The 22811-nt window shown below is 46.5% G+C and overlaps 3 pseudogenes; 2 read left to right on the forward strand and 1 right to left on the reverse strand.

The window, feature by feature from the left end:
- Window positions 1-2374: 2374 nt before the first annotated feature.
- On the reverse strand, window positions 2375-2493 carry LOC129633455 (uncharacterized; annotated as a pseudogene).
- Window positions 2494-18105: 15612 nt separating this feature from the next.
- Window positions 18106-18225, forward strand: LOC129633404 (uncharacterized; annotated as a pseudogene).
- Window positions 18226-21474: 3249 nt separating this feature from the next.
- Window positions 21475-21594, forward strand: LOC129633405 (uncharacterized; annotated as a pseudogene).
- Window positions 21595-22811: the final 1217 nt, after the last annotated feature.

Consider the following 22811-nt stretch of genomic DNA (forward strand, 5'->3'; position numbering starts at 1 on the left):
ACTGGAGTGGGTTGCCATTTCTTTCTCCAGGGGATCTTCCCGACCCAGGGATCAAACCTGAGTCTCCTGCAGGCGGATGCCTTCCCATCTGAGCCACGATACAACTAATTGCCTAGTCAAAACACAAAGAAAAGAGCTAGTGTTCTACTAAGTGGAAAGATGATTTAAGAAACGGAAGCTTTCCTTTGTTGGTATATTTAAATCTTTATTTAGTTATATTTTATTTTTCCGATTAAGGCTACTTGAACAAGGCAATGGAGAAACCCCAGAGTTGAAAAGCAATTGACTTTTTAAAAGAAACATGTGGCAGGTGAAACTTTCTTCATTTTTTAGAGTTGGTTCAATGCAAAATCTTTATTCGACAAATATGACTCTTGTGAACTTTATTTCAAATCTCCACGATGAATCACTAAGGCATCAAGGAAGAAAGGAGTAGAGGTGGAGAAAAAAAGAGCAACCTTTCCCCTTGGCTCCATCTCAACCAGCTGCTTAGTTCCTTCATCTCATGGACTACCATCTGGGATTATCTTGTTTGTCTGATTTTTGTTTGGGGACCGTTTCTAGTCACAAGGCTAGAAACAGTGGAGGGGGGAAGCCCTTCTTTCCATTCCACATCAGACCCAGTGGGCAGTCCAGGCCCTGCCCACTGCATTGAGTCTGTAGCAACAGAATCACCAGTGATGCTGGTTAACAACGCATGTTCCTGGAATCCACTCCATTCGCTACTGACTCTTTGAGGTGGTGGTCTGGAACCTATACCTGGAAACTTTCTTGATGATTTCAAATCACACCAAAGTCTGAGGACTATGGAAGATCTTCACATTTCTGGAAGAGCCGCACACCTCCAGAAGGAACCACAAGACTTGCCTGAAATGGTAAAGGTATAAGTATTGGACTGAAAGTTGGAAGGTCTCCACCTTTGCTATGTAAGTAAAATGATCTTTCTTTGAAATGAAAATGGATAATACTAAAAGTTCACATTGTTCTAGAGCATTAAAGAAAAAAACCCTGAATTATAGAAATCTGATGTACGAGTTCCTGGAAAGCAAGAACCTATATTTATTGATATGTCTTCATGCCTTAGATCATGCCTTGAATATAGTGTGCACATCAACAGAAGAAAGAAAAGAACTGGATGGACAAAGATACAAAGAGATCAAAAGTGCTGAGCCAAGTGAAAAGTTGAGGCTTCACAGAACTTTTCTGTCTTTCACACACTGAATAAATATTGAGCACCTACTATGAGCTAGTAGGCATGTAATATGTTTCTGGAAATAGAATCCTGAGAGAAGACACAAAGTTCCTTCTTTCCCTGAGACTAATCTAATGATAAATAACAGGCAGATCCTTTGAGAACTTCTATAGGGGCCTCTTCCCTCACCAAAAACTGGGTGTCAGAGAAGGCTTTTCAGACTAATAATTGAGTTGAGATCCATAGGTTGAACCAACGTAAACCAGGGTTGAGATGCAGGAAGAATTTCAGGCAGGTAAAATAGCATCTTGGAAGGCTACGTGACAAGGAAAAGAAATGAAAAAATGCCCTATGGGATGGAACCAAAAGAGTGCAGAAGGCATTCCAGTGAAAAGAAATCAGAGAAGAAAGTGGGGACCAAGCAATGAAGGGATTTGGTCATATCTTCACTATGATGGGAAAATACAAGAGCAGTTGGAGCAGGGAGGTGATAGAATTGCATCTGCATTTTAAAAAGGTCATCTTGCTCCACATCACTCATGATTGGACAGACTCAACTCCAAACTACAACGAGGTACCACGTCACATTAGTCAGAATGGTCCTCATGGAAAAGTCTGTAGATAACAAATGCTGGAGAGGATGTGGAGAAAAGGGAACTCGCCTCCACCGTTAGTAGGAATGTGAGTTGGTAGAGCCACTATGGAAAAGAGTATGGAGGTTCCTGAAGGATCTAAACCTAAAAGTACCATATGATTCAGCAGTCCCACTCCCAGGCACATATCCACCAAAAGTATAACTGAACAAGATACATGCACCATCTGTGCACATATATCTGTGTGTGCACGCAGATGCGCGCGAGCTCGGGCGTTCGCCTGCAAGGATGGGGGGGTGGGGGTGGGGGTGGGGCTGGGGGTAGGGCTGGGGCTGGGGCTGGGGCTGGAGCTGGTGCAGCCCCCCGGGGATTGCCTGAGGCACGCCAAGGGAGCCCCAGACGGAGACCCGCGGGACGGTCCTCTGGTTTCCTGGAAGCCAAATGCAGAGGGGCTCGCGGGCCGCGCGGAGGCACCCCAGGTCTGCAGCGGGAGTCGGTGCCCTGGCCACCCACCCCCAGGAGGGGTTGGGGTCCGGGAGCCCAAGAGTTGGGACGTGGGGGCGGGGGCTAAAGGAGAGGGAAGGCAAAGAGCCTACAGCACCCGGTATTCCCAGGCGGTCTCCCATCCAAGTAAGAACCAGGCCCGACCCTACTTAGCTTCCGAGATCAGACGAGACAGGGCGCGTTCAGGGTGCTATGGCCTTAGACGGAGGCCGGCCTTAGACGGAGGCCGCTGCCGCCCGGCGCCCTAAGAGCCCTGCGCTGCGCCTCCCTTTCGCTCTGACCTGCCGGTCAGCCATTCCGACTACAAGTAATTTTACTCCTTCCCCTTTCTCTCCCTGCTTTCTGAGAGTCTCTCTCCTTCCATACTCGATGGTGTAATGAATGGATGCCTTAGATCATTTTCCCTCAACATTTTTTTCTCTTTATTTTTACATTGATTTCTATGAATTCATCTTCAAGTTTATGGATTATTTCTGCCAGCATCTCATATGTGCTATTGAACCTATCAATTTTTCATTTCAATTATTTTAGTTTTCAAATCCAGAATTTATGTTAGTTTCCTTTAAAAAAAATAATTTGTAGCTCTTCATTGGGTCTCTCTGTTTGTTGACTTAGTATCATACTGTCATCTAATTCTTCAAACATGGTTCCATTATTTCATTTTGTAGTTATCATTATTTTGATATTTTATCTTTTGACCTTCATACTGAATTTATAAGTGATATACTTATATGAGTTATCAGTGGTATGTTATACAAATGCTTTACTCACCACCATTACAACATTAGAGTTTTCTGATTTTAACTGTATACTTACCTGTCCCAGCAGGTTGATAAAGAATCCAAGCCTAAAGCCCCTTTAAGGAGGAGGCAAGCTTGCTTGCTTTTTCACATTCTTTGGCCTAAGACAAGTAGGCATTGTAGGGAGCAGTATCTCAGGTTCAAGGACATTCCTCTTTTTGAGCTTTGGATGTATGCTATAGGAAAGGGTCTGGGCAAAACGCTCACATCCTTGAGATGTTTTTTGTCTATTCTCAGAGGCTAGTTGAGACGTATATATGGCCCCACTTAAATTAATGAGCCCCTTCTGATGTCTGTGTCAGAAGCTTTTTCTGTCACCTTCACTTTAAATAAAATATACACAAAGCTCTGAGTGACTGAGATTGTCTTTGGCCCCAGAGTAATATCTTCTTCTTCAGACACCATGAATCCAGTGGCATCGGTCACCGTTGACTGCTAGGTTATCATCTTGGGGGCTTGTCCAAGATCTTCAAGACAAGGTAAGAACACTCAGAGTTGAGATTCTTTTGCTCGTTTACTGTGGTCTCTACTTTACTACGGAGAAGGCAATGGCACCCCACTCCAGTACTCTTGCCTGGAAAAATCCCATGGGCGGAGGAGCCTGGTAGGCTGCAGTCCATGGGGTCGCTAAGAGTTGGACACGACTGAGTGACTTCACTTTCCCTTTTCACTTTCCTGCATTGGAGAAGGAAAGGGCAATCCACTACAGTACTCTTGCCTGGAGGATCCCAGGGGCGGGGGAGCCTGGTGGGCTGCCAACTCTGGGGTCTCACAGAGTCGGACACGACTGAAGCAACTTAGCAGCAGCAGCAGCAGCAGCAGCAGCAGCTACTTTACTAAATCAGAAGCATGTGGACTGAACTTCTTTTCCCCAGTCAGCTTTTCCTGGTCCCTCTGACCATTTCATATCTGCTTGGGGAATTAAAGTTATTAACCTCGTGTGCCGGATTGTAGACTTTCAAGGGACTTGCAATCCATGCTGTTATTGTGCTTTTCTAGCAAGGCCCCCATTCCAAGTTTTACAGGACACTGCAGACAGGAGCACTTTAGGGAGCGAGCTGGAGCTCTAGCTCCAGGGACATCTCTCAGACTGGAAATCACCATCCTGACCCCACAGACACACAGGCAAGTTCTTGTCGTGGCTATGCCTCTGGACTATGTGGATTGAGGCATTGCTGGTGAGCATGAGATTCCTGAGGACACAGATTGGGACACCCCAGATTTGGGCAGATTGAAAGTGCATTGGGCTTCTTCCCTTAGTAGCGCTAGCTCTTAGCAGAGCAGACGAAGCCCTCCAGTGGCTCTTGTCTCAACTCCTTAGGTATTCTTTTTGTACAGTCTGAGGGACAGGAATCAAAAGGATGATGTTGGCACTCCATGCATATGAAGGATTAGTTTTTCCTCGCAGGCGGGCCCTCCATCGCCTCCTTTGTTATTAAATAGACTCGTGTGGCCACTCTCAGGAGGATGTCTTGGGTTTTCTGTTCATCCCTTTATGACTTGCCACTTATACTGTTATGAGGAATGTGCGCAGGTACACAGAAGTTGGGTGCTTCCCCTAGTGGTCTTGGCTCGGCGAGCATCCGGAAAACTACTCTGTTCCACCCCAGGTGGTGCCGGAATAAAAGGGAAATCAAACCAAGGTTTTAATGGTGAGGACCTGGACATCCATCTGGGATGCCATCAGGTCTAACCCTGGTGCATCTCCACCATGCCTGGGTGGTAGAATGAGGGGGGTGGGAGTAGAACACCTTCACCTGTAAGAGACAGGTTAGCTCTGGCCAGGGAAGGAAGCTTAGGTGGAAAATCAGTCTCCAACCCCGTCTAGAGCAGGGGCAGACACCTCTGGTAGAAAAAAGCCATGGCACTGGGCACTGCTTTTTTCTCTCTTACAGATGGGGCCTAACAGTCCAGAACCACCCCCACCCCTTGAATAATATCTTGAAAAACTGGGATAATTTTGATCCTCAAGGCCTAAAAATCCCTTATATATGGGGTTTCTTTGCTTTAAGAGACGACCTCACCTGCCCAGAGAGATAATCCCTGCTGGGACATCTTCTCGATCAGTCTACCCCTGTCATCAGAGCCAATTTGAGCACTCTCTGGTTTAAATTTTAGCTATGAAGCTATGACTACATGAAGGAGAAATGACATTTTGAACCCTGAATGGCCATGTGTATTCTTTAGACTCCGGAGAAAACTAGGTAAAATGGAATCTTTTTGAAATTGCAAAACTGGTTCCTTTTGCACATGTAATTACTAAAAGTTTGACTTGTGAAAATACTCTTTTGGGGAGCTCTGATCCTGCCTGAGAAACAGAAACATGCCTGGGGAAAAACCTGAGTTAACTCTTATCATGTCCTTGAGATACACAGCCCACTCGATCCGGGACTCCAGCCATGAGCTGGAACTCAAGCCAAGAAAATAAAAGGGACAAAGAGACAATTTAAATTTCAGGTGGAAAACTGTGAGGTTTCTGTCTGTCCAGATTTGTGTGTGTCTCGGTGTATGTCTCCATCCTTGGAAAAAATTGCTAAAGGCTATGTGGTTCAATGAGCTCTAATTAATTGGCCTAAAGAGAAGTAAGTGCTTACAAATCAAACAATTCTAAATTCAAGGAAATTAAAGTAAATGAATTCGAGGCTTGTGTGAACTGGGAAATAATCATTATTGTATTGATACATGATACTGATGTTTGTTTATTGATCTAATTAACAGAGACATTGTGCAGATACTTTTATAAATGATATAACTTTGGGTGATTTATCCTTACCAATCGACAGAATGATGATGTAAAGTACAAGTCATGGTTTCTGAAGAAAAGTAAGATGTGTGTTTTTAATAAAAAGTAATAAGGAATGGAATTACATTCTATTAAGGAAAAGCAAAGTAAGTCTAAACGTACAGGTGGCTGTCCTCTAAGTGGACAAATGAAGTGACGAATACAGAAAGTGCAAAAAGGTGTGTTGCAAGTGAAAGAAGAGTTTTGTGCATGCTACAAGTTTGTTAAGACATTAAACTGCCTTTGAAGTCTTATTGTGACTATGACTAAGTGAATAACTATTGTTTCCCAGTGAATATAAGCTGTTACCAAACTGGAATTTGGTTTTCTCTCACTGATTAAAAGAACAAAGTTTTCTTGGAATGTGGCTTTTGATAACAGACTACAGCACATATGAACACAGCTCATTCTGCTTCTACAAAAGTTAACGCCTCTTCAGGGAATTTAAAATGGATTAAAAATGGCCATAAACCAAAGGGTTGGGGCTATGAGAGGTCCAACGTGGCCACTTGGCTTTTCCTGGCTCCCTGACAAACCTCATTTTTATTTGATAATGCCTTTCCTGGCTTCAGAATTAATATCTCAGAATAGAAAAAATGGTTAAAAGGTGCTTTCCACAATCTCCAGTGATCAGGGCACCCACTTTGCTGGACAGGTCATACAGACATTCACAAAAGCTTCATGAGTTTCTTCGAGACTACTGCTTTCACTGATGTCCTTGGCCATTGGGCAAGGACAGCAGAACAAAGGGATCAATTGCATGGGATGGAGTAGACTGCTAAATATGACCGCAATTTTCACGACTTTTTGTCTGACATATTGTTGATTTTTACTCTGTGTTTTCAGATATAAAGAAGCACTTCTCCTCGAGTTACTGATCATTTAAAACAATCTAGTGATTTACTCCTACGGGTAAAATTATACCTTTTTTCTCTCTGCCTCATCCCTCCAGAAGCTGGAGACACTTGGGTTCTGAACAGCCTTATCAGGTAAATAAAAAGACTGTCTCCCGACATATACAGAAATCTCAACGTATACTGGGGAGCTCTAAAAGAAAAATCCACCTAACTGATGTCAGGCCTATGGCATCTATTATGTTTCACTGAATATTAAGTTCCAGTTTTTTAAGTTAAGGTCTGTATTTACTAAGACGCACTCCTGAGATAGTTCCTTGTGGTTATGTTACATTGCTAAGAGGTTTAATTAAGTTGTTAAAAAGGACATTCTGAGTTTGTTTCTAAAGCTTATCTCAATAACCAGTCTTTGAATCAAGATCAGATGCTCAGGATCTACAACCACGATATCAACAGCAAGCTATAGTCATTTAGCAAACTAAGTCAGATGACATGGAGATGTCACTGGGCTACACCTACTAGAAGTTCTTGACCTAACTTCTTACTTATGATTCTACTATTACTGCTATCGTTTTCTATATTGCCTGTTTCAAGAAGTGTTGTTCCTTACATTATCAAGTGTGTGACTGAGCCACTAAGTGAGTCACTGTATGACTTAGCTGGAAAAAGAAGAGAAGTGAAAAGCAAAGGAGATAAGGAAAGATATAAGCCTCTGAATGCAGAGTTCCAAAGAACAGCAAGGAGAGGTAAGCAAGCCTTCCTCAGCGATCAATGCAAAGAAATAGAGGAAAACAACAGAATGGGAAAGACTAGAGATCTCTTCAAGAAAATTAGAGATACCAAGGGGACATTTCATGCAAAGATGGGCTCGATAAAGGACAGAAATGGTATGGACCTAACAGAAGCAGCAGATATTAAGAAGAGGGGGCAAGAATACACAGAAGAACTGTGCAGAAAAGATCTTCACGACCCAGATAATCACGACGGTGTGATCACTGACCTAGAGCCAGACATGCTGGAATGTGAAGTCAAGTGGGCCTTAGAAAGCATCACTACGAACAAAGCTAGTGGAGGTGATGGAATTCCAGAGGAGCTGTTTCAAATCCTGAAAGATGATGCTGTGAAAGTGCTGCACTCAATATGCCAGCAAATTTGGAAAACTCAGCAGTGGCCACAGGACTGGAAAAGGTCAGTTTTCATTCCAATCCCAAAGAAAGCAATGCCAAAGAATGCTCAGACTACCGCACAATTGCACTCATCTCACATGCTAGTAAAGTAATGCTCAAAATTCTCCAAGCCAGGCTTCAGCGATACACGAACCGTGAACTTCCAGATGTTCAAGCTGGTTTTAGAAAAGGCAGAGGAACCAGAGATCAAATTGCCAACATCTGCTGGATCATGGAAAAAGCAAGAGAGTTCCAGAAAAACATCTATTTCTGCTTTATTGACGATGCCAAAGCCTTTGACTGCATGGATCACAATAAACTGTATAAAATTCTGAAAGAGATGGGAATACCAGAACACCTGACCTGCCTCTTGAGAAATCTGTATGCAGGTCAGGAAGCAACAGTTAGAACTGGACATGGGAAAACAGACTGGGTCCAAATAGGAAAAGGAGTACGTCAAGGCTGTATATTGTCACCCTGCTTATTTAATTTCTATGCAGAATACATCATGAGAAACGCTGGACTGGAAGAAACACAAGCTGGAATCAAGATTGCCGGGATAATATCAATAACCTCAGATATGCAGATGACACCACCCTTATGGCAGAAAGTGAAGAGGAACTCAAAAGCCTCTTGATGAAAGTGAAAGTGGAGAGTGAAAAACTTGGCTTAAAGCTCGACACGCAGAAAACGAAGATCACGGCATCTGGTCCCATCGCTTCATGGGAACTAGATGGGGAAATAGTGGAAACAGTATCAGACTTTATTTTGGGGGGCTCCAAAATCACTGCAGATGGTGACTGCGGCCATGAAATTAAAAGACGCTTACTCCTTGGAAGAAAAGTTATGAACAACCTAGATAGCATATTCAAAAGCAGAGACATTACTTTGCCAACAAAGGTCCGTCTAGTCAAGGCTATGGTTTTTCCTGTAGTCATGTATGGATGTGAGAGTTGGACCATGAAGAAGGCTGAGCACCGAAGAACTGATGCTTTTGAACTGTGGTGTTGGAGAAGACTCCTGAGAGTCCCTTGGACTGCAAGGAGATGCAACCAGTCCATTCTGAAGGAGATCAGCCCTGGGATTTCTTTGGAAGGAATGATGCTGAAGCTGAAACTCCAGTACTTTGGCCACCTCATGCAAAGAGTTGACTCTTTGGAAAAGACCCTGATGCTGGGAGGGATTGGGGGCAAGAGGAGAAGGGGACGACAGAGGATGAGATGGCTGGATGGCATCACTGACTCGATGGACGTGAGTCTGAGTGAAGTCCAGGAGTTGGTGATGGAGAGGGAGGCCTGGCGTGCTGCGATTCATGGGGTCACGAAGAGTCGGACACGACTGAGCGACTGAACTGAACTGAACTGACATAACATAAGAAATCCCCACATAATAGGAATTAAACTCAATATATGAGTTTTCTCATACAGTGTGATTTACTAGCGAAAAGCAACCACCACCCCACAACCTGAACTGCTCATGAATCCAGACTGAATGAGGCAGGCAGAATAATGTCTTATTTTAAGCCTCATTCCGAGAGAGAGAGATTTGTATGAATGATGTCTCTGTGAAATGAAGCAATATATTCTGGCCTCTTTATTTCCTGGTACTTGTATTTATTAACAGGAGAGATAAGAATGGCATATATTGTAAGCATCTTTTTTAAAAATTCCTCACCCAAAATATCTGGTATTAAACTCTGTAGTTCATGGCTGAAGGTCATGGATTATGGTTTCTGCTTAATTTACACATGAAGGCAGAGCTGAGGTCTCTATGGAAGGCTGTTAAACACTATAAGCAAACACAGAGATGGGGATATTGAAAAATATCAGTTATTACCAGATATTCGCAACTATCTGGGAAGACGAATGGATGATCTTTATGAAAATGTAACTCCAAACAACTGATCCACTTGAGGAGATAATTCAATTGGGAAATTAAGTAAGATTTGGTTGATTTACATTATTTACAACATATTCATTCAGTTACTTTGATAACTTCTGCCTCCTTAAGATTATTATTTACAATTCTGAAACACCATTCTTTTTTGACATTTAAATATTCAGCAAAATATGCAAAATAATATTTGCAAAGTATCTTGCAAGTACAAAAATAAGACACATACATATTCAGTTCAGTTCAGGCCCTCAGTCGTGTCTGACTCTTTGAGACCCCATGTACTGCAGCACACCAGGCCTCCCCGTCCCGTCACCAACTCCCAGAGTCCACCCAAACCCATGTCCGTTGAGTCCGTGATGCCATCCAGCCATCTCATCCTCTGTTGTCCCCTTCTCCTCCTCCCCTCAACCTTTCCAAGCATCAGGGTCTTTTCAAATGCGTCAGCTCTTCTCATCAGGTGGCCAAAGTGTTGGAGTTTTAGCTTCAACATCAGTCCTTCCAATGGACACCCAGGACTGATCTCCTTTAGGATGGACTGGTTGGATCTCCTTGCAGTCCAAGGGACTCTCAAGAGTCTTCTCCAACACCACAGTTCAAAAGCATCAATCCTTCGGCCCTCAGCTTTCTTTATAGTCCAACTCTCACATCCATACATGACTGCTGGAAAAACTATAGCTTTGACTAGACAGATCTTTGTTGCTCGTAAAGTAATGCTCAAAATTCTCCAAGCCAGGCTTCAGCAATACATGCGCCATGAACTTCCAGATGTTCAAGCTGGTTTTAGAAAAGGCAGAGGAACCAGAGATCAAATTGCCAACACCTGCTGGATCATCGAAAAAGCAAGAGAGTTCCAGAAAAACATCTATTTCTGCTTTATTGACTATGCCATAGCCTTTGACTGTGTGGGTCACAATAAACTGTGGAAAATTCTGAAGGAGACACACACATAATATAGCCAAATATTAATATGGCCTATCTTTGTGTGGAGAACAGTTAACAACATTTTTATGACATAGTAATAATATGATTCTTTAAAATCCATCATCTGTCCTATTAATTCTACAAAATATTACATTATTTGAGAGAGAAACATTAGAAAATATCCTATTACCTAAAATAAATCTATAGTATTAAATATAGTTTAACTCATTATATAGAATACAAATCTATACTATTAATAGTTACATTTTATATCCAAAACTATGCACATTTTCATAAGAAAATGCAGCAATCTTAAAAATGTATTTCAAACAAAATGTATACTTTGCCCTAGAAAATCATGAAAATCCTATAGGTATGGATGTATACACATTAGACTTCCCTGGTAGCTCAACTGGTAAAGAATCCACCTGCAATGCAGGAGACCCCTGGTTGATTCCTGGGTCGGGAAAATCCCCTGGGAAAGAGATAGGCTACCCACTCCAGTATACTTGGGCTTCCCTGATGGCTCAGTTGGTAAAGAGTCTGCCTGCAATGTGGGAGACCTGGGTTCAGTCCCTGGCTTGGGAAGATCCCCTGGAGGAGAACATGGCAACCCACTCCGATATTTGTGCCTGGAGAATCCCCATGGACAGAGAAGCCTGGTGGGCTACAGTCCATGTGGCCACAGAGTCAGAAACACCTAAGCACAGCAGCAGAATATATATATATATATATATATATATATATATATATATATTCCCATCACTGAGTCTGATCTATATTTTGTCAAATATTATTTTAGGATTATTCTACACTTGAATTTAGATAGTAAGTGAAAGTCTTTTACTTTGAGATAAATCATCTGTTTTGAGGAACTAAAGGATTTATATTTTCTTCTTTTTTGTAGCAAAGTCAGTTGTAGTTTATTTATTCCTTGATCATGTATACTTAATATCAAACCCAGTTCAAATAGCATGAGTTTGTATATATATATATATATATATATATATATATATATATACACATATATTTCCCCCAATACTTACAATGTTACTTCACAAACAGATCACACAGTGACTTGCTTTTCAGACTGTAAGACTTGCCATGTCGACTATAAGGCTGGACTTTACACTATGTTGTATTTAGATCTATATATTCTTTTCACTTAAGTAAAATAATAGCAGTTCACAAATACACACAAAAAAATCTCTAGGTACTTGATTAAAAGAAATCTAGAGTTGTAGGATACGAGGCTAGGTATATAGTTCTGAAAGGAGTTTGCAGTATGTGATTGTTCTTATTTTCCTATAACTGCCTTTTTGTTTTTGTTTAGTCGCTGAATCATGTCCAGCTGTTTTGCATCCCCATGGGCTGTAGCCCACCAGATTCCTCTCTCCATGGGATTTCCCAGGCAAAAACACTGGAGTGGGTAGCCATTTCCTTCTCCAGAGGATCTTCCTGGCCCAAGGATTGAACATGTGTCTCCTGCATTAGCAGGTGGATTCTTTAACTGTCTTTTACCTTGTAACATATTATTACCTTTTATACCTTGAGGCCAAGTATTTTGAGAGCGAAGTCTCCCCCAGGTTTAGCCTTCAATACAGGCAGGATCACTCTCCCTCCAGATTTTTCAGTGTGTTTTTACTCTGTAAAAAGTTTCCTTTTCTTTTTTTTTAAACAAAGGGGATTATTAGTGAAAAGTGAAATCAAGGAAAACGCATTGAGAGGAAAATAAAGAAGGAACCACTGAAGGCAAGCTGTTGTTGGAGGCTTGGCTTTTACACATTCTGCCTGATGTTCCCATTAGCAGGAGAGACTCAGCAACAGAGGGAGTGATGAGAAGACAGTCACTGGCGTCAGAGATGAATGACCTTCAGATCATTAAGCTCCTTTCCCAGAACCTTTTATTGCACCAAACTCTTCTTATGGAATTTTTCATCTCCATGTTTCTAAGTGTGTAGATAAGCGGGTTGAGCATGGGGACAATAATTGTGTAGAAGAGCGTAAACACTTTATCCTCTGGTAATGTTGTGGCAGGTCTAATGTAAACAAAGATGACAGGTGTGAAAAAGAGGATCACGGACTGTGATGTGGGAACTACAGGTGGAAAGTGCTTTATGGTGGCTTTCTGCAGAATATGTGCACACATTATACAGAATCAAAATGTAGGAGGCCATCAAAACCACAAAGAGCACCAGTCCCATCAAGCCAGAATTGGCAATGACAAAAAAGCCAATTTTGTGTGTATCAGTGCAGGCTAGTTTCAACAAAAGATATGCATCACAGAAATAGTGGTCTATTTCACTGGGGCCACAGAAAGGTAAAACAATCGCAAGAAGAAAGAGACCAAGAGAATGAAGAAGTCCCCCTGCACACGACGCTATGAGAATTGAGTGACGTTTTTGCCTGTTCATGGTGATGGCGTCGTGGAGAGGTTTGCTGTTGACCACATAGCAGTCACAGGCCATCCCTGTGAGGGTGAAGACCTCATTCCCCCCTCCCCAAAGAAGTAGGTGGTGAAAAGCTGTGTCATGCAGTTTTTATAGGAAATGGCCTTTTTTCCATCAGTAAGTCAGTCATGAGTTTGGGTGTCACAGTGGAGGTGTAGAAGAGATCTGAGAGTGCAAGGCAGTTAAGGAAGAAGTACATGGGCTGGGTGATTAGCTGACTGCATGTAATAGAAATCACAATGATCAAATTCCCCAACCAAATAGCCAGGTAACAGAATAAGAAAAATAAAAAGCAGAGGATCTGGACTTTCTTGTCCATAGAAAGTTCTAAGAGGATAAATTCAGTAACATTATTTCTATCTTCCATGATCTGATGTTCAAGAAAGTTATCTGAAATGACAAAACCAATGAAACGAATCATTGATGAGAAAATGGAAACCTAATATCTACTTTAAATGGCACCAATGTGCCGGTGCTAGACGGCAAAGTCGATCAGGTCCCGAGAACGTGCACGGCGGGGCTGAGAAAAGAAACGAAAGCAAGAGAAATCTCCAACAAAGATGCGGTCGAGAGGTTCAGACACGTCTCCACGAAGGGACGCAGTCTGACACCAACTTTATTCAGCATCTCACATTTATACAGAAGAGCGTGAGAAAGACAAGACAGTTAACATTTTCTTTGTTTGACCTACACATCTTACAAACAGTCACAAGAAATCTTGAGAGCATGGGAATGGCACCCTGTTATTATTTCTTACACCAGATAATATTTCTCTGTGCGTGAGAAGTTTGCACAGAACTCCAGGTGCCTGCAGTAAATAAGCGCCTAATCTCTGGGGTGGCGGGACAGAGAGCTATGTTTGCAAGCAAACCCTCAAGGACTGAGGCAGCTCCCAGAGCTGTGTCCTTCGGACAAAGGACCCCGTTCTGACGGGCAGCTCCCCGCACCAATGCCTTTTAAAGACAAGTTCTTTTGAGACCCACTGAAATCATTTTCATTTAATACGAGTCTTTTGAATATCTAGTACTAATATTCCTCGAAGAGCTAAGAATACAGTGATAAATTAGACAAAGTTCCAGTTTTTATATAATTTAAATTATTTTGTGAGGAAGCCAGGAATTATATTTATCAAGAATTTTTAAAAAAGAGATAATCTTAATAGTGTTAAGTAGGGCGACATATAATGTGCCGATTTAGGATGTAAAATAGAGGCAACTATAGAATTTGCTTGATTAAGTGGTTTCTAATGAAGTCACAAAATTGGTGTAGGGTGTGTGGGTGGGCTTTGCAGTGCTGGCACAGAGTCAATGTTAAATAAATATCAATTAAAAAAAATCTGGAAAGTGAACAATGTGCTATAATTTTGAAGGAATAATACAATACATAATCATCCTTTAGTCAGGTAATTCATGATAAAACTGAAGAACAAATCATTTTTATGAGTGGACTCATGATCCTTTTTGACTGTTAAGTTAGTTAAGTTGCTCAGTAGTATCTGACTCTTCGCGACCCAGTGGACTGTAGCCCACCAGGCTCCTCCATCCATGGGATTCTCCAGGCAAGAATACTGGAGTGGGTTGCCATTTCCTTCTCCAGGGGATCTTTCTGACTCAGGGATCAAACCCAGGTCTTCTGCATTGCAGGCAGATGCTTTAACCTCTGAGCCACCAGGGAAGCCCTTTTGACTTTTAAGAGGAAATAATTCCTTCATGAGAAATACTCCATGAAACTTTCATATTTCTTAAACAATATTTGTAGCATCTCTAGGTTAATATATTGACAACTATGCTTTTCCTGTTTGTCTATATTTCTCTTGCAAGATTATTTCCTCTTTCAAAATCAATTAACATTCAGAAGTTATTTGAGTTACATCTTATCAGACTGTAATTATACTTGCCTAGTTTGGAAATCATATACTGAGGAATGGGCTCCTCTAATTCCAAAATAGTTCCCCCTAAACACAATACAATAAACAAGATGTAGCACTCTTTCCCTTAATTTCTTAGAGAATTCACCCACACAATCTGCTTGTGGAGTGGAGTTCCCTTTGGTCCACATCTTCTCTAGCATTCGTTATTGACAGACTTTGCAATGAGGACTATTCGAACTCGTGGAAGCGGTCCCTCCTTGTAACTTGGAGTTGAGTCGCTCCAAACATTAGTGTTATGGAGCAAGACGACATTTAGGAAATGCAGAGAAATTCTATCATCTCCCTGCCCCAACTGCTCTTGTATTTTCCCATCATATTGAATATATGATCACATCTCTTCATGCTTGTTCCCCACGTTAGTCTCTGATGTCTTTTCCCTGGAATGCCCTCTGCACTCTTTGGCTTCCATCCCATAGGGCATTTTCATTTCTTCAACGTCCTAAGTTTCCCTGGTCACGTAGACTTCCAGGATGCTGTTTTCCCTGCCTGAAATTCTTCCTGCATCTCAACCCTGGTTTACGTAGGTTCCACCTATGGACCTCAACGCAATGGATACTCTGAAAAGCCTTCCCTAACACCCAGGTTTTGGTGAGGGTAGAGGCCCCTCGACAAGTTCTCCAAGGATCTGCCTGTGATGTATCATTAGATTCGTCTCAGTGAAAGCAGGAACTCTGTGTCTGCTTCTCTCCGCCTTCTAGTTCCAGAAACTTATTACATGCCTCCCAGCTCATCGTAGGTGCTCAGGATTTACTTAGTGTGTGAAAGACAGAAAAGTTCTTGGAAGCCTCAAGGTGTCACTTGGCTCGGCACTTTTGATCTCTTCGTATATTTGGCGATTCAATTCTTTATTTCCTGGGTTGATGTGTACACTATAATCAAGGCACAATCTAAGGCACTAAGACATATCCATAAATATAGGTTCTTGCTTTCAAGGAACTCGTACAGCAGATTTCTACAATTTAGGGCTTCTCAAAAGCTCTACAAGAACGTGAACGTTGAGTATGATCCATTTTCACTTCAAAGAAAGATATTTTGATTTCCATAGCAAAGGTGGAGACCTTCCAACGTTTAGTCCAATACTTATACCTTGACCATTTCAAGCAAGTCTTGTGGTTCCTTCTGGAGGTGTGTGGCTCTTGCAGAAACGTGAAGATCTTCCATCGTCCTCGGACTTTGGTGTCATTTGCAATCATAAAGAAAGCTTCCAGATATAGGTTCCAGACCACCACCACACACAGTCAGTAGCCAAAGGAGTGGATTCCAGGAATATGCGTTGTTAACCAGCATCACCGTTGATATTTCTGCTGCACACTCAATGCAGTAGCCAGGGCCTGGATTGTCCACTGGGTCTCACGTGGAATGGAAAGAAGGGCTTCCTCCCCCTCCCAAACATCCACCCCACTCTTGACAGCCTTGTGACTAGAAACGGGCCCCGAAACAAGAATCAGACAAACCAGATAAGCCCAGATGGTAGTCCATGAGATGAAGGAACTAAGCAGCTGGTTGGGATGGCGCCAGGGGGAAAGGTTGCTCTTTTTGTCTCCCGCTCTACTCCTTTCTTCCTGGACGCCTTAGGGGTTCATCGTGGAGATTTGAAATAAAGTTCACCAAAGTCATATGTGTTGAATCAAGATTTTGCATTTCACCATCTCTCAAAAACGAAGAGTGCTTAACCTGCACAGGTTTCTTTCAAAAAAGCCAATTGCTTTTCAATTCTGGGGTTTCTCTCTTGCCTTGTTCAAGTAGCCTTAAGAGTAAAAATCAACGAAAACTAAAGAAAGATTCCAAGATACCAACAAAGGACACCTTCTGTTTCTTCAATCATCTTTCCACTTAGTAGCACACGAGCTCTTTTCTTTGTATTTTGCTTTGCCTAGGGAATTCGCAATGTGCTGGTTCAGATGGCAAGGCATCCGCCCGCAGGAGACTCGGGTTTGATCCCTGGGTCGGGAAGATCCCCTGGAGAAGGAAATGGCAACCCACTCCAGTATTCTCGCCTGGGAAATGCCACGGACAGAGGAGCCTGATGGGCCGCACTCCATGGGTCCTATAAAAGTTGGGCTCAACCCAGCAACTACGAACAGAAGTATTTCCAAAGACCACACTCAAGTGTGTGTGTGTGTGTGTGTGTGTGTGTGTGTCTGTATCTCCCTCTCGCCGTCTTGGAGTCTGTCTCGGAAGCTTCATGGATTTCTGCCTCTGTCTCTCCCGACAGCCGTCCACCGGGCCTTTGGTCTGGCCCCGGCCTCTCCCAGGTGCTATGGCTCTGGCTGAGGAGCTCGCGCAGGCCAGTTGTCTCCCATGGCGTGGGTGCGTGCGAGTGTGTGTGTCTGTCTGTGTGCCTGCCTGTGGTTCGTCTGCTCTCTCAGGAAGGTCGGGTGCTTGGCGGGCGGCGTGGGGACAAGGGGGGCGGGGGGCCTCGGTAGGGCAAAGGGGCGGGGCTGAGGCGCTCCGGTCGACCGCGCCTCCGTGGCTCCCGGTGGGTTTGGGCAGCGGGCAGGTGCCGGGCAAGTTGGGCGCTCAAGATTCGCTGCGCCTAGGCCCGCAGGAGGTTCAGAGGCCCCCGGGCCGCGGGGATCGGGAGGCGGCGGGCCCCGAAGACCGACACCTCCGGGGTCGCGCGGCCCTGAGCGGCGAACGGGATGGGGGGGGGGGGAGGCCCCGCTCAGCCAGCGCGGCCGGGTCTGGAGTGGCCGGGGGTGGGAGGGCGCCGAGACCTCCGCACCCCTCAGCCCACCCCCCAGGCCCCGCGCGCACGCACGCACGCCCTCCCGGTCACTGGGGGGTCCTGGAAGCCCATCGGGCCCCCGGGCCCGGCCAGGCGGTTGCTGGTCTGGTGTTGGCGGTGTTCGGGGGCCGGGCCGGCGTCAGCAGGCTGGAGTGCGGTCGCGGGTCGTGCGGCTCAAGTACAGCACGGCCCCCCGAGGAGAGGGGCGGCCCGTTGGCCCGACCTGCAGGTCAGAGCGAAAGGGAGGCGAAGCGCAAGGCTCTTAGGGCGCCCCGCGGCGGCCGCGCCCGTCTCCGGCCCTATCGGCCTGAAGGCGCCCGATCTCGTCTGATCTCGGAAGCTAAGCAGGGTCGGGCCTGTTCAGTATCTTGGATGGGAGACCACCTGGGAATTCCGGGTGCTGGAGGCTTTTTTGCCTACCAGAAGAGGTCCTTTAGCCCCCGCCCCGCGTCCCAATTCTTGGACCCACACCCCCCTCGCCCCCCCGCCACCCCCGCAGCCCCAGCCCCTCCCGGGGCGGGGGGAGTGAGTGGGTGGCCGGGGCCCCGACTCCCGCTGCAGACCTGGGTTGCCTCCCCGCGGCCCGCGAGCCCCTCTGCCTTCGCATTCGGCTTTCAGGAAACCAGACGACCGGCCGTCCCGTCTCCCTCTGGGGCTCCTTTGGCTTGCCTCAGGCAATCCCGGGGCTTGCACCGACTCCAGCCAGAGCCCCAGCCCCCGCCCCACCCCCAGCCTCGCAGGCGATCGCGCATGCGCATGCGAGCGCGCGCACAGATCGATGTGCCCAAACGGGGCATCTGGCTTGTTGGCTTGGACTGGGGGTGGATCTATGCCTGGGAGTGGGACTGCTGAACCATAGGCTACTTCTACTTTTAGTTCCTTCGCGAACCTCCATACTCTTTTCCATCCCGGCTGTACCAACTCCCATTCCTACTCAGCGTGGAGGAGAGTTCCCTTTGCTCCACAGCTTCTCCAGCATCTGCTATGGACAGACATTGCAATGAGGCCCAATCGGACTCGGGCGAAGTGGTCCCTCCTTGGCGTTTGGAGTTGAGTCTCTCCAATCATTAGTGACGTGGAGCAAGATGACCGTTTGGAAATGCAGATGCAATTCTCTCACCATCCTGCTCCAACGGCTCTTGTATTTTCCAATCATATTGAAGATACGACCAATTCCCTTCATGCCTGCTCCTCACGTTCTCCTCGGATGTCTTTTCCCTGGAATGCCCTCTGCACTCTTTGGCTTCCATCCCATAGGGCATTTTCATTTCTTGAACGTCCTAAGTTTCCCTGGTCACCTAGACTTCCAGGATGCTGTTTTCCCTGCCTGAAATTCTTCCTGCATCTCAACCCTGGTTTACGTAGGTTCCACCTATGGACCTCAACGCAATGGTTACTCTGAAAAGCCTTCCCTGACACCCAGGTTTTGGTGAGGGTAGAGGCCCCTCGACAAGTTCTCCAAGGATCTGCCTGTGATGTATCATTAGATTCGTCTCAGTGAAAGCAGGAACTCTGTGTCTGCTTCTCTCCGCCTTCTAGTTCCAGAAACTTATTACATGCCTCCCAGCTCATCGTAGGTGCTCAGGATTTACTTAGTGTGTGAAAGACAGAAAAGTTCTTGGAAGCCTCAAGGTGTCACTTGGCTCGGCACTTTTGATCTCTTTGTGTATTTGGCGATTCCATTCTTTCCTTTCCTGGGTTCATGTGTACGCTATATTCAAGGCACAATCTAAGGCATTAAGACATATCCATCAGTATGGGTTCTTGCTTTCAAGGAACTCGTACAGCAGATTTCTACAGTTTAGGGCTTTTCAAATGCTCTAGAAGAATGTGAACGTTCAGTGTGATCCATTTTCATTTCCAAGAAAGATCGTTTGACTTCCATAGCAAAGGTGGAGACCTTCCGACGTGTAGTCCAATACTTAGACCTTGACCATGTCAGGCAAGTCTTGCGGTTCCTTCTGGAGGTGTGTGGCTCTTGCAGAAACGTGAAGATCTTCCATCGTCCTCGGACTTTGGTGTCATTTGCAATCATCAAGAAAGCTTCCAGGTATAGGTTCCAGACCACCACCGCACACACTCAGTAGCCAACGGAGTGGATTCCAGGAATATGCGTTGTTAACCAGCATCACCGTTGATATTGTTGCTGCATGCTCTATGCAGTGGCCAGGGCCTGGATTGTCCACTGGGTCTCATGTGGAATGGAAAGAAGGGCTTCCCCCACCCCCCACCCCACCCCCCACTGTTGACAGCCTTGTGACTAGAAACGGGCCCCGAAACAAGAATCAGACAAACCAGATAAGCCCAGATGGTAGTCCATGAGATGAAGGAACTAAGCAGCTGGTTGGGATGGCGCCAAGGGGAAAGGTTGCTCTTTTTGTCTCCCGCTCTACTCCTTTCTTCCTGGACGCCTTAGGGGTTCATCATGGAGATTTGAAATAAAGTTCACCAAAGTCATATGTGTTGAATCAAGATTTTGCATTTCACCATCTCTCAAAAACGAAGAGTGCTTAACCTGCACAGGTTTCTTTCAAAAAAGTCAATTGCTTTTCAGTTCTGGGGTTTCTCTCTTGCCTTGTTCAAGTAGCCTTAAGAGTAAAAATCAACGAAAACTAAAGAAAGATTCCAAGATACCAACAAAGGACACCTTCTGTTTCTTCAATCATCTTTCCACTTAGTAGCACACGAGCTCTTTTCTTTGTATTTTGCCTAGGGAATTCGCAATGTGCTGGTTCAGATGGCAAGGCATCCGCCCGCAGGAGACTCGGGTTTGACCCCTGGGTCGGGAAGATGCCCTGGAGAAGGTAATGGCAACCCACTCCAGTATTCTCGCCTGGGAAATGCCACGGACAGAGGAGCCTGATGGGCCGCACTCCATGGGTCCTATAAGAGTTGGGCTCAACCCAGCCACTACGAACAGAAGTATTTCCAAAGACCACACTCGTGTGTGTGTGTGTCTGTCTGTCTGTCTGTCTGTCTGTGTGCCTGCCTGTGGTTCGTCTGCTCTCTCAGGAAGGTCGGGTGCTTGGCGGGCGGCGTGGGGACAAGGGGGGCGCCTCGGTAGGGCAAAGGGGCGGGGCTGAGGCGCTCCGGTCGACCGCGCCTCCGTGGCTCCCGGTGGGTTTGGGCAGCGGGCAGGTGCCGGGCAAGTTGGGCGCTCAAGATTCGCTGAGCCTAGGCCCGCAGGAGGTTCAGAGGCCCCCGGGCCGCGGGGATCGGGAGGCGGCGGGCCCCGAAGACCGACACCTCCGGGGTCGCGCGGCCCTGAGCAGCGAACGGGATGGGGGGGGAGGGGGAGGCCCCCGCTCAGCCAGCGCGGCCGGGTCTGGAGTGGCCGGGGGTGGGAGGGCGCCGAGACCTCCGCACCCCTCAGCCCACCCCCCAGGCCCCGCGCGCACGCACGCACGCCCTCCCGGTCACTGGGGGGTCCTGGAAGCCCATCGGGCCCCCGGGCCCGGCCAGGCGGTTGCTGGTCTGGTGTTGGCGGTGTTCGGGGGCCGGGCCGGCGTCAGCAGGCTGGAGTGCGGTCGCGGGTCGTGCGGCTCAAGTACAGCACGGCCCCCCGAGGAGAGGGGCGGCCCGTTGGCCCGACCTGCAGGTCAGAGCGAAAGGGAGGCGAAGCGCAAGGCTCTTAGGGCGCCCCGCGGCGGCCGCGCCCGTCTCCGGCCCTATCGGCCTGAAGGCGCCCGATCTCGTCTGATCTCGGAAGCTAAGCAGGGTCGGGCCTGTTCAGTATCTTGGATGGGAGACCACCTGGGAATTCCGGGTGCTGGAGGCTTTTTTGCCTACCAGAAGAGGTCCTTTAGCCCCCGCCCCGCGTCCCAATTCTTGGACCCACACCCCCCTCGCCCCCCCGCCACCCCCGCAGCCCCAGCCCCTCCCGGGGCGGGGGGAGTGAGTGGGTGGCCGGGGCCCCGACTCCCGCTGCAGACCTGGGTTGCCTCCCCGCGGCCCGCGAGCCCCTCCGCCTTCGCATTCGGCTTTCAGGAAACCAGACGACCGGCCGTCCCGTCTCCCTCTGGGGCTCCTTTGGCTTGCCTCAGGCAATCCCGGGGCTTGCACCGACTCCAGCCAGAGCCCCAGCCCCCGCCCCACCCCCAGCCTCGCAGGCGATCGCGCATGCGCATGCGAGCGCGCGCACAGATCGATGTGCCCAAACGGGGCATCTAGCTTGTTGGCTTGGACTGGGGGTGGATCTATGCCTGGGAGTGGGACTGCTGAACCATAGGCTACTTCTACTTTTAGTTCCTTCGCGAACCTCCATACTCTTTTCCATCCCGGCTGTACCAACTCCCATTCCTACTCAGCGTGGAGGAGAGTTCCCTTTGCTCCACAGCTTCTCCAGCATCTGCTATGGACAGACATTGCAATGAGGCCCAATCGGACTCGGGCGAAGTGGTCCCTCCTTGGCGTTTGGAGTTGAGTCTCTCCAATCATTAGTGACGTGGAGCAAGATGACCGTTTGGAAATGCAGATGCAATTCTCTCACCATCCTGCTCCAACGGCTCTTGTATTTTCCCATCATATTGAAGATACGACCAATTCCCTTCATGCCTGCTCCTCACGTTCTTCTCGGATGTCTTTTCCCTGGAATGCCCTCTGCACTCTTTGGCTTCCATCCCATAGGGCATTTTCATTTCTTGAACGTCCTAAGTTTCCCTGGTCACCTAGACTTCCAGGATGCTGTTTTCCCTGCCTGAAATTCTTCCTGCATCTCAACCCTGGTTTACCTAGGTTCAACCTATGGACCTCAACGCAATGGTTACTCTGAAAAGCCTTCCCTGACACCCAGGTTTTGGTGAGGGTAGAGGCCCCTCGACAAGTTCTCCAAGGATCTGCCTGTGATGTATCATTAGATTCGTCTCAGTGAAAGCAGGAACTCTGTGTCTGCTTCTCTCCGCCTTCTAGTTCCAGAAACTTATTACATGCCTCCCAGCTCATCGTAGGTGCTCAGGATTTACTTAGCGTGTGAAAGACAGAAAAGTTCTTGGAAGC

The sequence above is a fragment of the Bubalus kerabau genome, chromosome 18 (genome assembly GCF_029407905.1).
Source record: "Bubalus kerabau isolate K-KA32 ecotype Philippines breed swamp buffalo chromosome 18, PCC_UOA_SB_1v2, whole genome shotgun sequence".
NCBI lineage: Eukaryota > Metazoa > Chordata > Mammalia > Artiodactyla > Bovidae > Bubalus > Bubalus kerabau.